At 39.5% G+C, this 9,965-nt stretch overlaps 1 pseudogene; it reads left to right on the top strand.

The window, feature by feature from the left end:
• Window positions 1-7,939: 7,939 nt before the first annotated feature.
• LOC114690130 lies at window positions 7,940-9,692 on the top strand (annotated as a pseudogene).
• The last annotated feature ends 273 nt before the right edge of the window (window positions 9,693-9,965 follow it).

Genomic DNA, 9,965 nt, shown 5'->3' with positions numbered 1-9,965 from the left:
TCTCTCCCTCCCTCTCTCCCTCCCTTCTTCTCCCTCCCTTCTTTCCTCCCTCTCTCTTCCTCTGTCCCTCTCTTCCCATTTTCAAATATTAGGTAAAACAAAGAGAAATTGCTTGCTCTAATTTAGGAAGACTTAGTAAAACTTAGGAAGTCAAACAGACTAGGAAAATTCCCCATTCAGAGCAAGCAGAGGGTTATTGACTAGCCAGGGACTGCTGGGAAGTCACAACCATGACCCTCGGGAAAAGAAAACCCTAGAGTGGATGCCCTTAGCCGGCGTATGTGTGCTGTCAATCCCTGTATCGGAATTTATTTTCTATTATTTATCAAAGAAAACATTAATTACTTTGATTCGGTACCATCTACAAAACAGTGCTGTATTTTAGTTTTAATTTTATTCAACCAGTAGGAGGTCAGCATTTAAAATAGCTTACTATATATTTACTGAAAAGATTTTAAGACTGTTATATATTTAAAGTAAATTGAGCTGTAAGATGACACACAAGGAGTAACTAACTAGTTACCAAGAGTAACTAATGTTTTTAGACTACTAACTCAGAAGAGGTCAAAGGCATTTTAAAGAGATTCCTTTCTTACAGTACAGATGCATTGTCATAGGAAAAGGAAGATAATGTTTAAACCAGTGGTTCTCAACCTGTGGGTCAAGACCCTTTTGCTGGGGGTCAAATGACCTTTTCACAGGAGTCGCTTAAGACCATCGGAAAATGCAGATACTTACATTATAATTCATAACTGGGAAAATTACAGTTATGAAGTAGTAATGAAAATAATTTTATGATTGGGGGTCACCACAACATGAGGAAATGTATTAAAGGGTCACAGCATCAGGAAGGTTGAGAACTACTGTTTTAAATAAAAGGGTAACAGGAGCTGGAGACCAAAGGACCATGTACTGAGGTACAAATAGGAAATGCCTTATTGCCTGGTACACTCTATATCACCTGTAGAGCAAACGTGCACATCTATAGGACTTAGGGGAAAAAGGAATTAAATAATCCAATAATACTATAATTTAAAGTTCTGAGTTCCAGTCGATGCCAACTTGGGTTTTGAACTCGGGCTTTTTTTTTTCCTGGCCATTTTAGAGAAGTACAATGTAATTGGTGCATAGATGAGCCCGCAAGAATACCGATCCTGTGGCTGGCAAGTGTCCATCTCATAATTAAGTGTGTAGTGAGTTAATTTAAATGAAAAAGAAACTATCATCTTTCTTGTCTAAGATTTTGTTCTTGATTTTTTGATTGCATTGATCAGTCCTCGGAGGCCTGGTGAAGGTCTAACGCTTGGTGTGAGCAGGTCCTGTGACACACTGGACGTGGGAGTAAGTCCGACCCTCATTCCTCCTTTCAGTCTCAACATGTGACCCTCCCCTCTCACGTGCCCTCCTGCTATGATGTAATATGTCTTGTAATGACTCGGCCCTCACCATAATAACAAAAAATCAGTGAAAATTAAAAAAAAATTAGTTCTTTGCCTAAAACCACAGTACAGAGAATGCATATTGTTTTTTAAACAGCACCTTATGTTTACACAACTTAAGAAAGAACAGTGAGTAGAAGGTGTCTGATCTTTTCTTTGAAAATAATAAAAATTTACTATAAGCAACCATGATGTGGTTACTGGGTAACAGGAAGTTTAGTGAGAGAGGATGCCTTACCCAAATCTTCAAAAGATTTCTGAGTAGATGGAAAATTCATCTTAATATACTTTACGTAGAAGACAGAACCACACATTCAGTGTTGGGTCCTTTGAATTTGAAGCTACCTAGGTGACTTTTGTGGACAGATAAAAGCCTGGTGTAGATTTCTCAAGTGGCCAGAAACATAGATTTGATAATCATTGGCAGATGGATGATGCAGAAATCAATACACCAGGTGGCCTAGGAGTCATGTTGAGAATGAAAGGGAAGTTATGGGGCCAGGCAGAAGAGACGAGTCCAAGGATTTAGAAACATTTTCAAAATGGAAGAACCAGAGGTGGTGTAATCCCTCCAGACAGAGGACAATCTACTTGGTGTCAGCTTCCTCTAAGGGAGTGTGATGATTAATCTTCATTGCCAACCCAATGACATGTAGAAGTCCCTGGGAAAAGAGTCTGGGACTGCCTGTGAGAGGTTATCTCCATGAGGTCATTGAAGTGGGAAGACCCACCCTCTGTGGGGTGCAGCATTATCTGGATGAGGATTCCATACTGCATAAAAAGGGGAAAGTGAGTAGAACACAGACATATATCTGCTGTTGTCTGCTTCTTGATAATGGGTGTGATGTAACCAGCTGTATCCAATTGTCCCTGCTGCCTTGATTTCCCTGCTGTGATGATTGGACCTTTGAACTATGAGCCAAAATAAACCCTTCTTCCTTAAGTAGCTTTGTCAGGGTATTTTATCATGGCAACAGGAAAGGAAGCTAAGATAAGGAATAAATCAATCAATGAATATAGCTGGAAGTTTTTCTGTGTCCCACCCAGTCCTGCAGCTGCTCAGACCCAAGTAAACACAAAGAGGATTTATCAAATACAAATTGCATGGCCATGGCCTATGGCTCAATTTTCTTGCTAACTAGCTCTTATAACCTAACTCATTTTTATTAATCTATAAGTTGCCAGGTGGCTGTGGCTTACTGGTATTTTCACAACTTACTTCTCCTGGCAGCGGCTGGTGTCTCCTCTGCCTCTGCCTTTCTTCTTCCTGTCTCTCTCCTTGATTTTACACCAGCCTCTAAGCTGCCTTGCCATAGGCCAAACAGCTCTATTTATCAACCAATCAGAGCAACATATATTCACAGCATACAGAAAGACATCCCACAGCACTTTCCCATTTCTTTTTAATCAAAAAGGAAGGTTTTAACTTTAACATAGTAAAATTGCATATAATAGAACAGTTATCAAACAAGAATTACAGTTACAATGTCTAATCTATTGGTATTTTGTAAAATTAAAGAAAATGTTCTATCATCTATCCGTATTTGTGAGTCTAAAATTTCATATCTAATTTATCTTTTATCATAACCAAGGAAAATTATAATTATAACTATTTAGTCTTCAACTGCATCAAAGACCTCAGAAGGATATAATATTACCTAAGTAGACAGGAAATGCATTGTAAGCAACTTCCAAAATTCTGGAAATGACAGAGAGAAATGAAAGGTACAAAAGATGGGATACCATTGATCCTAGCAGTCCATGCTGGATAGTGATGGGGAAATCCAACTGCTTGTCCTGACAAATCTCAAGGAACTAAGACATTAGGCACACGAGCCTGAGATTCAGCAAGGCTTTCTACAAATTCCATGAAGTAGGAGTCAGACTCAGAGGGGCATGAATGACTGAGTAAAGGTTTACAGAAGAAAAAAACAATCATATGCAGACACAGGCACAGGAAGGTCTTTGCTTCATCGGGGCCCTCTCCTCTCTAATGCTGATCTTTCTAAGCAGTCCTTCCCTTCAGGGGGCCCAGCAATAGGAAATGGGAGAGTGTTTGTGGCCACACTCCACATACTCAATCTACACACCAGCAAGCAAGCATTATGGCCTGTCGTTTGGATCTGGAATGGCCCCCAACGGGCTCACCTTGTGAATACTCTGTCCTTTATCTCTCGGGGCTGTTTTATAGGCTGTGGAGCCTTTAAGAGGAAAGGCCTGGCTGGCAGAGTAGACAACTAGGGACAGGCATTTGAAAGTTATATTTTCCAGCAGAACCAGTTATGGTCTCTGTTTCCTGGTTCACTATGATGTGAGCAAGCTTCCACCACACACTCCTCCTCCTAAGGCTGGAGCCACTCTGCCATGCCTCCTCTGCAGGATTGACTGAAATCTCTGAAAGCATGAGTCAGGTTCACAGCGACAGAAAAGTGACAAACAGGATGTGTTACGAAGTGAGGGCCTTTTGCCTTAACTCTTTAGTGCTAAGCCAAACCTTTCTCCTTGGCTTCCCATCTTCTCCTGCCAGTAGCCACTTCCTATTTTGAAGTGAAAGATCAGTCCACATGTGTGAGGTCTACCCTGATAATTACAATTACTTTGTCTTTGCAGAGCTTAAGAATTAGGGATGTAAGACCAACTATTACATATTTCTTGTCTAATAAACTTTGAGTTCTTAAAGGATTACCATTTTCTATTTAAACCACCAGCTCTCACCTTGTCTGGGCTTTAGTAATGACTCAATTAACAATGAATTGGCATAATACTTTAGAAAAAACTTAATATTGAAGAAGGTACCAAAATCTGTCTTAGTGACTAGAATTATGGACATCATTATACATATCTACATGTAACCATCTATTTGATGTTTATATAAAGAAGGATAATTATTTATAGTTAATGAAAATTATGCTTACACATTTGTTAATCTCTTTTTATCCAAAGAAGGGATATTTTATTGGGTTCGTTATTACTTGTGGGCAGAGAAAATGAATACAAATTTCAAAGAAAGTCTGAATTGTAAAATGACTTACTGGGAGTATTTAAGTAGACAATGGTAGTTTTAATAGAGGCTGTAATGTTAAATGGACTGTAGTTTAGAGGTTTTTATTGGTTTCCAGCTCTTATTTCCTTTACAATGGTTGTTCCCATGTAGAATTACAACAAAACCTTCAGAGTAAGTAGAATGCAAATGAGTGTAAAAATGAAAAGCTTGGGTTAGGAGCCTTGTTCCATAGTTTTCTGTTTCCCATGACTTCCTTCAGACTTAGCACTTTTGGCCAGGGGGTATCCTGGTGTGAAGTCTATCAGGACTGGAAATCGGCTCCCATGTAATTAGAGACTCAGTCTTGTGATGCTCAGGCTTAGCCTGTCCTCTACAGAATTTAAGAGCTCTTCTGTGACCCTGGAGGATTCCAAGCCCTGGCTGGCTGCAAACTTTCACACAACTGGGACTGAACACCTTCCTGCCACTAAGAGGATAATAGGCCAGAATTTCTCTTAGAATTGAGAAGTTAGGGGGCAGAGGATTGAAGAGGACAGAGCATCCGTTGAGATCACATGACTTTGAGGCCCATTTTGTGCATCATCACTGACTAGCTATCTGACCTCACCTGAAGAATGAGCTAAAATGGAGTTGCAAGGAATGCATGATACAATGGGCCACAGGGGTCAGCTTCTCAACTAACACTTTTTCCTTCAAGGTGACGTCTTCATATTTGTGTACACGCTAAAAACATGTACCTTGATGCCCTCTCCTTGCTTTGACCACTAGACAAGGTTGGGTGCTGGTTACTATGCTCAGAGACTTTGTTCTCTTTCAGGTCTCAGTATAATTCTCTTTCTATTGGTCTTTGCTACTTGTTCTTGTATTTCAGTTTTGCTTAAGAGGCTGTGCTATTTATATAAATATAAGACACTGAAAATAAACTTAAAGAGACATAACAAACTATTTAAAAAGAAAACCCTACAAACCCCCACAAAGATAAGCAAAAGTAAAATCCACCTCTAATCCTATTACCAGAAAATAACCATAGATATATTGGGTATGTCTCTTTCTAGATATTTCTAGATGTATATGTATATATGAAATATAAATATATAATAATTGAATTGTGTCTATGTTTTAATTAAAATAATTCCTGTTATTTTATTTTAAAAGACAAAAATATGGTTCGCAAAGAATTACTAAACTCTAGGTGAGTGCTATTACAAAAAGTAGCATTCTGGAAAAAAAAAACTCAAGAAAGAAAAAAAGCTTGCAAAGGGCACTTTTTAAACAGTGCATGTCCATTTTAGACAGAAAGTTGGGCTTTCTGATGGAAAAGCTGAAGAAACCAGCGCATTTCTAACTTCATCTTCTCCACTTGGCCTTTTTTTTTTTTTTCTTTCTTTCTACAATCCATTGGCACAAACAGGTTTTGTAATATTCTATTATGAGAATTAGAGCTTGTTTGATCTTAGGTTCTAAATATTCTTTACTATTTTATTGAACTTGGTTTTTCTTTAATCACCATTCTTCTGTTGGCTTTCAAGCTTTCAATAAATTTTCAAGAAGACTGTGTCCCTTGATTTTGTCCAAGTTAAAGGATACCTGTTCATTGGTGTCCTGCCCAAAAGGAAACTTTGGAGGGGGCTAGGTTCCCTGATCTCACTCTTCTCCCTATAACATTTCGGGGTCCACACTGATGTTCTCTGCTGGTAGTGCTCACTAGTGAGGTAAAAGAGAGCAAAAGAATCTTTCCACCGTGCATGCAATTACACGTTTTTGTTTTGGTTTGATTTGTTTTAATATTCTTGAGGTTTAGTAACAACATGTGTATCCAAACTGAGTTTTCCTTATTCCTATTTTTCTTTGTGTTGAGTACTGTATATTTTTTAAGAGACATACTTCCTAGGAAATTTTATCAATATTCTGTGAATCAGTGGGCACTTTTGATTGGAAAGTTCAAGCATCAATATCAAGAGAGACTTTGGTTTTGTTGTATTTTAAATTTTTTGTTTCATCCAGGCAATGAGTCCTTCTGGATATGAACTGTGCAAAATTGTTAAATCTGAAGTTCCTCTATCATCTATAAAATCTGTTTTCGTTTTCTTCTGCATTATTTCCTCCAGCTTATCAGTGGTGTTCCTAATTGTTTAGGTTCTAATTATTTTAATGGTTGTTGCTTCCCTGTAGTTATTATTTTGTAACATTTCTAGTTTTCCCTTTTGTTTATCTCTGAAATTCTACATGTTCATTTTTGTTGATTTGTGTTATCTTGTTTCAGTTTTTTTAAATAAAGAGATCATCCACACATAACTTCTTTTATGAAAAAATTAAACTGTTTTCTAACCTTTCCCCTTCTTCCTCATGCCTTCTGTGATGTTTGTAGCTCTGGGCTACTGGGCATGTTTCTGAAACTCAGCTTTGAACTCCCATGATCTTAGAAGATATTATCATTCATTCATGAAACCGCTCTGAAGGAGTCCTAAGGAAGCCAGTGATTACTGCTGATAAATTGGGCTTGGCATTGTACAAAATGCAGTCTCTCACACTGATTCAGAATGCTCAGAGTTCGTGAGGGCCTCCCCAGATGGGAGCGCTGTCCTGAATGTCATTTGATCATGGTAGCAAAACAGGAATAGCCAGGAAACATGACCTGCTTTTCACTACTGGGGACTGATTTTCAGACTGTGTGTGTTCTGGTCACAATCAGCAGGCCGGCAAGTCTGGGATGTGCAGAGCCACCAGGGCCAGGCAGAGCCAGCGCGGCTCTGTGCTTACCGGTGCTCCCTCGCCAGTCTCTCAGCCTCCTACCCCACATTTCCCGCCTCTGCTTCGCTCCTGTCTGGTTAGGAAAGGCTGCTCAAGCTGTTTTCCCCGTATCCCGGTCAGTCCCAAGGACTGATCTATCCAAAGACAACAGACAACAGTGGTGGCATGCTGTCAGGAAAGCGCAGGGCCCTCGTTCACAGATGGGCTGGTGTCATGGTAGGCAGCCATTCTCGCTGTTCTCTCCTTAGGGACCTTTGATTCTAGACTCATCCCTCTATGTTGTCTACCATGTATGTAGTCACTCTTTGCTGTCCTGAAGGCCTCGCTCGCCTCAGCTACCCTTAGACCATCTTTCTGGAGTTGATTAATATCCACTGAGGCAACGGGAACAAACCCTTCCATCTACTTCTCTCCTTTGAGAAGGTGTTTGGTCTCGGCCCCAGAGGTTTGCTAGCTGCCTGCCTGTGTACTCCTGTCACGGCTCTGTCACACTGACACAGAGCAGTTGATTTTGTGGCTTACCTCTTCTGAGCTTTTAGGCTTTCTGGGTCTGGCTTTCTGTTACATACATCTGGAGGCAATGCTGGAATGCAGTATGTTTTTATAAGATAGTTACTAATGAAGATGTAGCTGGACACCTGTGTGTTTGGTTTGCAGTGGAGTGTGCTGGGGGCACTTAACCCTACAACATCAGCTTCATCTGTATTAATTAAGACGGAATCTGTAGGGCAATGTGAAGAAACGGATGGAGGCTTGTAATGATGGGTGTGATATAAAGGTAAGTTTACCTGGGTTCGGTGTAGATAGAATGGAAAGAAAGGACCAGAAATGAGAAGTGTTACCCACAAACGAATGGCAGGTCCTGAAGAGTGGCTGTGGGTGGGATCAAGCATACACTAAGAGTACCATGCACTCCAGCCTTGAAATCTGTTCTTGCGATGACTATGCAGCCTTATCCACGTGTGCAACTGTAACATATTTGTAGACATTCCCTTGTTGAAGCACACAAAAATAATTTTGTTATAGTTTACTTACATTGGATGGGAAATTGTTAGAACTGTGTATTTAAGGTACTAAAGTCAAAACACATTGTAATTCATTCAGAAATGAATGTGTCTACCCTGACACCAAAGAGTAAATAATTTTTTAATTAAGATATTCCAGTGGTCTTTTAGAGAGGAAATTAAGACATTTTAGAGATCTTCTTGCTTCCTACTTAAGCATATTTTCTAAAGCCAAGGAGCCATCAACTCATTTTTGTATAAAGGTAGTTTCTAAAGTAAGTAATTTCTTTCATAGGTTATAAAAAGTTGACCTTATATGAAGGAATAATTGTCTCAAACATAGGTGAGCTTTTAAACAAAGTATTTCTGAGGATGCTTGATTGAGGTTACTTCCATGTAAGTGACACAACTTCTACACTTTTAAGAAACAGAAAGCAACTGTTAAGAGAGATGTGACATGTAACATATACTATGTAAAATGTATTTTGCCAACATTACTTAGTAGGGTACAAGAAGGATAACGAAGTCCACTTCTCTGTATGGTTCTTCTCTTGCTTTTGGCTGCTAAGATAAAACACTGCAAACTTACATTATAAGCATATAGACCATGGAAATTCTTCTCTTTCATTCCTTGAGGCTAGGACGTCTAAGGTCAAGGTGCTGGCAGATTTCATGCTGATGAGGACTCCTTTTCACAGTCATGAATGGTGAGCTCCTGCTCTGTCTTCACACGATGGAAGAGATGGTAGAGCTACCTTGAGCCCTTTGTAAAAGGTCACTAAATCCCATTCCTGAGGGTTCACTCTTGTTACCCAATCATCTCCTGCAAAGGCTCATCCCAATACTATTATACTGATGATTAGGTTTTATTGTAAATTTGGGGGATTGTAAACCTAAAAAAAAAAAAAAAGAAAGAAAAAACACAGGATGTCCCCGAAGAGATTCGCAACCGAGAGTTGGAAGAGAGAGAGAGAGCTGCTGCAAGGGAAAAAAATAGGGACCGTCCAACCCGAGAACATACAATTTCCTCTTCAGTGTCAAAGAAGCCCCACTTAGACCAGATTCCTGCTGCCAACCTTGATGCTGATGATCCTCTCACAGATGAAGAAGATGAGGATTTTGAAGAGGAGAGCAATGACGATGATACCGCGGCTCTTCATGCAGAGCTGGAAAAAATCAAGAAGGAAAGAGCTGAAGAGCAGGCCAGGAAGGAACAAGAACAAAAGGCAGAGGAGGAATTCACATGAAAAATATTCTGAGTGGAAACCCTCTTCTTAATCTCATTGACCCATCCCAGCCTCAGGCCAACTTCAAGGTTAAAAGAAGGTGGGATGATGACGTCGTTTTTAAGAACTGTGCAAAAGATATAGATGATCAGAAGAAAGACAAAAGATTTGTAAATGATTCGCTGCGATCTGAATTTCACAAAAAGTTCATGGAGAAATATATTAAGTAGTACAGTTTTATGTGCTTAATTAAAGTCTATCAGTTGCCATTCTGTGATTTTGTTATTTCCCAGTTATAACTTTCTCAATCTCTTGCCCTTAGTGTGATATTTTATCTGATACGGATTTAGGAATGGGTCTAAAAAATAAAAAAATAAAAAAAAAAATAAAGGAGCTGGAGAGATGGCTCAGTGGTTAAGAGCATTGACTGCTCTTCCAGAGGTCCTGAGTTCAATTCCCAGCAACCACATGGTGGCTCACAATCATCTGTAATGAGATCCTATGCCCTCTTCTGGCCCACAGGGACACATGTAGAAAGAGC

Source organism: Peromyscus leucopus, chromosome 5 (genome assembly GCF_004664715.2).
Source record: "Peromyscus leucopus breed LL Stock chromosome 5, UCI_PerLeu_2.1, whole genome shotgun sequence".
Taxonomy (NCBI): Eukaryota; Metazoa; Chordata; class Mammalia; order Rodentia; family Cricetidae; genus Peromyscus; species Peromyscus leucopus.
Note: the sequence above shows the minus strand (reverse complement) of the source record. Positions and strands in the feature narration are given on the sequence as shown.